The sequence below is a fragment of the Labeo rohita genome, chromosome 7 (assembly GCF_022985175.1).
Source record: "Labeo rohita strain BAU-BD-2019 chromosome 7, IGBB_LRoh.1.0, whole genome shotgun sequence".
Taxonomy (NCBI): domain Eukaryota; kingdom Metazoa; phylum Chordata; class Actinopteri; order Cypriniformes; family Cyprinidae; genus Labeo; species Labeo rohita.
Window position 1 is genome coordinate 41,583,119 of NC_066875.1, and position 5,478 is coordinate 41,588,596.

At 36.0% G+C, this 5,478-nt stretch overlaps 1 pseudogene; it reads right to left on the reverse strand.

The window, feature by feature from the left end:
- Window positions 1-2,208: 2,208 nt before the first annotated feature.
- Window positions 2,209-3,493, reverse strand: LOC127167569 (putative nuclease HARBI1; annotated as a pseudogene).
- Between the last annotated feature and the right edge of the window lie 1,985 nt (window positions 3,494-5,478).

Sequence of the window (5,478 nt, forward strand, 5' to 3'; positions counted from 1 at the left end):
ACTCGGAGTAGACTAATTCAGAGTTAAGCGCGCACACCGCGACTATAAAAAGGCATTATCAATGGAGCGCAGATATTATGAGTCACCATGGCAACATCTGAAAAAAAGAGATCAGCATTTTTTTCTCCAGCTGAACTTGATGTGCTCATGCAAAGTTATAGCAAATATGAGCATATATTTAAAAATAAAAGCAACACCACTGCATCGGCGAAACAGAGGCAGCGTGGGAAAACATAGCTGCTCAAGTTAATGCGTAAGTTTACATTTAAAATATTTAAAGTATTTAAATATGTAATAATATTTCTGTAAAAAAAAAAAAATAATAATGTAATGTGTGACGTTTATTGACTTTTCACTTGAAAAAGTTGGGAATTGGCCGTAATTTTGAAGTTATTTCAGATGTAATTGCATTAAATTACATAAAATAGGCTACTGCATAGTTTCTACAACAAATTTGACAAAACAAGAATGCATATAACCTTAACTTAATGTTCAGTGGAAATGTTTAATTTAAGGTTCCCACTTTTTCACACGTTGATCAGTTTAAGATAAAATTTCTAAAATTGAGTTTTTAAAAGATTTAAAAGTGCACTTGTGTGTCTGCCTTTTTTATTGATCAAGTGGTAGAGGTTGATATGACATTTAGAATGTAAGCAGTACTAAAAAATAGTTTTTAGAACGAGTAATAATCCCATTAATCTAGTTACAGTACATGTCCCTGTTGAAGGTCAGTGAATTTAAGCAAATTATTTATTTTTTGCAGTAATAAAGGTAAAACTTAAAACTATGGTATTGAATCTAATTGTAATTTTCATGTAGGTGCAATCCTGCAGGTATTAAAAGAACATGGCAGCAGCTGAAAATGAAATATAAAAACATAATTCAATCAGGTAAGGTTTGAGCATGTCATGGATGTAGGTTTTTTTTGTTTTTGTTTTTGTTTTTTTGTTTTTTTTTACAAATGACATTTATTATGTAAATGGCAATACATGTCTAATGCTGTTTTCATACAGTGCTCTTTTTCATTTGACGTCTCTTCAGCCAACAGAAAGAAGGCAGAGGCTCACAAGACAGGGGGAGGCCCTGCACCACCACCACTCACAAATGCTGAGGAGATGGCCCTGAGTCTGAACACTGGAAGGCCAGTGGCTGAGGGAATTCCTGCAGGGTGTTCATCAGAGTCAGTCACTCCCCAGGACACAAGTGCCTACATAAAATGTAAGAGGGCTACACACACACACATACATACACACATATACAGTATATATAAAATTTACTTATTTACTTTCATTTTTGGATTGGTCTCAATAGATTCTGATGGCAATATCTGCCTTTTGGAGCCTCCTGTCTTAACAGAACCCCAGGCAGTTGTAAGTGTCCTAATTTCTGGTGTATTGAGTAGGCTAAGTAATATTATAAAGTGTGCTCAACCAAATGCTCATCTTCTCAGGATGTAGGGGATGATGACACCATTTCTGCTGAGGTAGAGGTATTATAGAGGTAATGTTATGTCTGTAGACATCAAACAATCTTTACAATCACATCTTCACATTTTTGTGTCCAGTAACCTATAGAATGCAAGTACAGTAGTCAACATTTGAAGTGGATCAAAAAAGTTCATCAAAGTTGTCCTAAGACAAGAATAAGTATTGTTTTGATTTTAGGACAACTTTGATGAAAGGTTTTGATCCACTTCAAATGTTGACTACTGTATATCCAAGTATAAACGTATATTGTTGTCTTCCCCCATCACCACCCTCCAGAGTGTGGAAGAGGAGGAGGAAGGTCCATCAACAACTTCTGCACAGATGAACACAGTTCAGTGATGTACAGTAAATGCCAGAGTTTAATTCAATGGAAGTCATGTACAACATAATGTAACCCTAAACTACTGTATTTTCAGTTACCAGTAAAGGAGTTATATAGACTGCATCTGCTTAAACAAATTGAAAAAAACAATAAAGAAATGATATACTTGGATCGACAGATCCTAAAGTCAGATATGAAAATCGAGATCCTGAAACACAAGCTACAGGTAAGGTGTGTATTGTGATTAGTGGATTATATAAAAGTTTTGAAAGAATATAGAAATTTAACAGTTGCTTTTTAATTTGTAGGAAATAAAGAAGACCAAATAAATTGTTGTGACTTGTTTATTTATTTCTTTCATTTTTTTTTTTTTTTTTTTTTGTCGTGGTGGTGGCTGATTTAATCAGAGAATGAATAGTGGCATATAAGGTCTCGGACCACCCTTCCATCCTGGAAATCTGCAGGGTGGATGGGGTCTTCCTCTGGGTCTTGTATGTGTAGGGCAGGATGTTGTTCCCCTCTAAAATTGGCAATATTATGGAGAACTACACATGCCACAATGATGTCGCAGGCCCTCTCAGGGGTGACCCTGAGGTGACGTAGGCACTGGAAACGTGCTTTCAACAGACCTATAGTCATTTCCACCCTGCCTCTAGTTTTACTGTGTGCCACATTGAATCGCTGCTGTGGGCCTTGTTCAGGTTCTGGGTAAGGGGTTAGCAGTATAGGCTGGCATGGGTAGCCCCTATCCCCCAGCAGAAAGCCGTCAATCTCTCCTGTAAAAAAAAAAAAGTTTACATTGGTTTAGTGCTGCATTGAAGTGCCTAAGTGTGTAGTGCATACATTTACTTACCACTTTGCAGTCTGTTGCTTAGGGTAGACTCACGATATATTACAGTCATGAACAGAGCCGGGCCACTTGGCCTCAACATTGGTGATAATATGTGCAGCATCACATATGATCTTCACAGTGGAAAGAATAAGATATATGAGATATAGTATTGCTATGTGGTGTTTCACCATTGTAAACTGCATGTAACTCAGTGTACCTGCACATTAATACTGTGGATTGACTTTCTATTAACATAGTCTGCCTTATTTTCAGTTGGTGCAATGATAGGTATATGTGAGCCATCAATGCATCCAACCACATTGGGAAATCCTGAAGGTAATTTTAAATATTAGGTTACTTTCAGAGGTCGCAGCAAAATGTTATTAACTGAACATATATATATTTTTTTTCATATTAAATACATTTGAACTGATTTGAACGCTACAAACCAGCAATTCTGTAAAATTCCTCTTTGATGACTCCCAGGGGTTTGTGGCCAGGAAACACTACAAAAATGTGCAGACAACATACAGTGGCCTTACTAATATGCTCCGCATCCCCGATATTGTACAGAAAGCTTCCATTAGCAAAGAAACGTAAAGCTGCACATAGTATCTGCTCAGATGTAAGAGTACGGCCACGATGGGTGATGTTAGTGATGTAAGGACGGATTAGATTATGGATATATGTAATTGATTGCAACGAAAAACGGTAACGCTCAAACAAAAATGTATGGGGAAAAGACAAAAAATCCACTCTGGGTCTCAAAATCCTTGCCCGACGTAAATGTAATTCTCTTCGAATTAATACAGCCTCCTCATCTATGGGATCCTCCAAAAAAGGACAAGCCATTCTCGTAACTTTGTTCTTTGTGTGACTGAAATGTAGGCAATAAATGACTAAGGCTAAGGCGAGAAATACCGCTTCTTCTTTAAAAAAGGCGAGGAGACCAACAGAAACTCAGAGTTTAGAGAATAAAACCTGCTCCTGACCAGGTCAGGTTCACAGAGTAAGTTACCACGGTAAATGACTCTGAGTAAAAGTTACCTCTCTTTCAGAAACAGGCTTCACTTACCCTGCTTTCTCGAGTGTGACAAACCTGCCATTTTGAAACGGAAACCCAGAGTTTCTCTCATTTCAGGGTTAGCATACTCTGAGTTTTCACTTAACCTCCTTTCTGAAACGGGCCCCTGGTCTCCAGTCTGATTTTATGTTTGTTCCCCCACTCCTTGAGAACCTAGATCTGGTCCAGCAGCAAAAGTGACGCGTTTGAGTATGCAGGGGCTACATTTGCATACTGCTTTAAGATCAGAATAATTTCAAGCAGCATATTTATGAAACACTTTGCTCATTCTACAGCTGGATTATTGATGTTACTTGTGCAATCATAATCAAAGCATGTTAATGGCAGACTATAAGTAATGATTGTATATTTTAAAAACTAAAAATCTAACATTACTTTTTATGTAATTTTACAGTAAAAATTCCTGGAAGAAAAAAGATGTTGTCTTTTCATTTATAGTGGAGAAACTGTGAACTGATATTATTCCCAGAACTGTTGTTTAATTAATGTTTTTTTTGTTTGTTTTTTTTGTTTTCTTCTTTCATTATTTTAGAATCATATTGTGTTATTATGATGGTGTTGTTGTGTAAGACACTGTGCACCTTCTACAGTGTATATTGGTATTTACCTTAGCTTGTGGAAAAGGAACTTGTGATGAACTTAGAGGTTTTTTTCTTTACTATCTGTGCTACTATGGTGGTTGTCAGTAGATGTTAAAGTTACAAAACAAATTTTAATAGCATTATTGTACATATAAATGCACAGCCATTTGCGTTTGTACTCTGCGGATACATTGCATTTACTATGTGCTATTGCACAAAATCACACAACATACACAAATGTCCCTGATATGGAGCAGACTTTGTTCAGTTTAATATCTAAGGGAGAAGCTACTGCATTACCTGCAGGCAGGGGCGTCGCTGAAGTTTTTACTTCAGCCCCGAATGTTTTTTTTTTTTTTATGGCCCTATGATTTCCACGGAATTTGTCAAAGTTTGAATGAATTAATCAAAAGTTGGTCATTACACTTACATCAAGTCGCGATATGGACTAGTATCTGTAAATATTATGCCGCAAAAGACTATTTAAATATGAATCCTGCATGTTCTGCGTGTCTTTTTATGAATGAACGGGGCGGACGCGCGGTTTCTTTACATGTAATACTGATGCGCGTGTGACGCTCGCAGTGATTGCAGCGTCTGCCGTTTCACTAAATGAGGACATAAATAAATTAACAACATCTCCAGAACTGCTCTGAGAGTCACTTCATGAGCATTTCACTGTTTCATTTGAGTGAAACAAGCGTCAAATATACACACAGAAATTTACAGGTATTCACGGCAACCCGTCAAAGTAAAAGTTCGGTTTAACTTTATTAACCATTCAGTATAATGTACGTGCCTACTGCTACTACTATTAATTAATTAATTAATATTTATACAATTTTTTCACATAATAGTTTTTCCATGTTTTAAAAACAGTAAATCCCCTTTATTTGCCAAAAATAAAATATCATTTTCATTAGAAGATCAATTTATTTAATATTTTATACCTTCATTTGATAACCAGAAAAATACACAACACAGAATTCCATAAGGCTATTGTAAAAATAAATAAAAGTTGTTTTTGTGCATTCAAATCAACAGACATGCTAAAACATATTTGGTAACAATAAAACGTAAGGTGAGAAAAATTAAACATTTCATAGGGTCCTAAACATGTCTTTTGATAAATTGACAGTAAATTGTATAAGATTCATGGTTTTAATTAATTA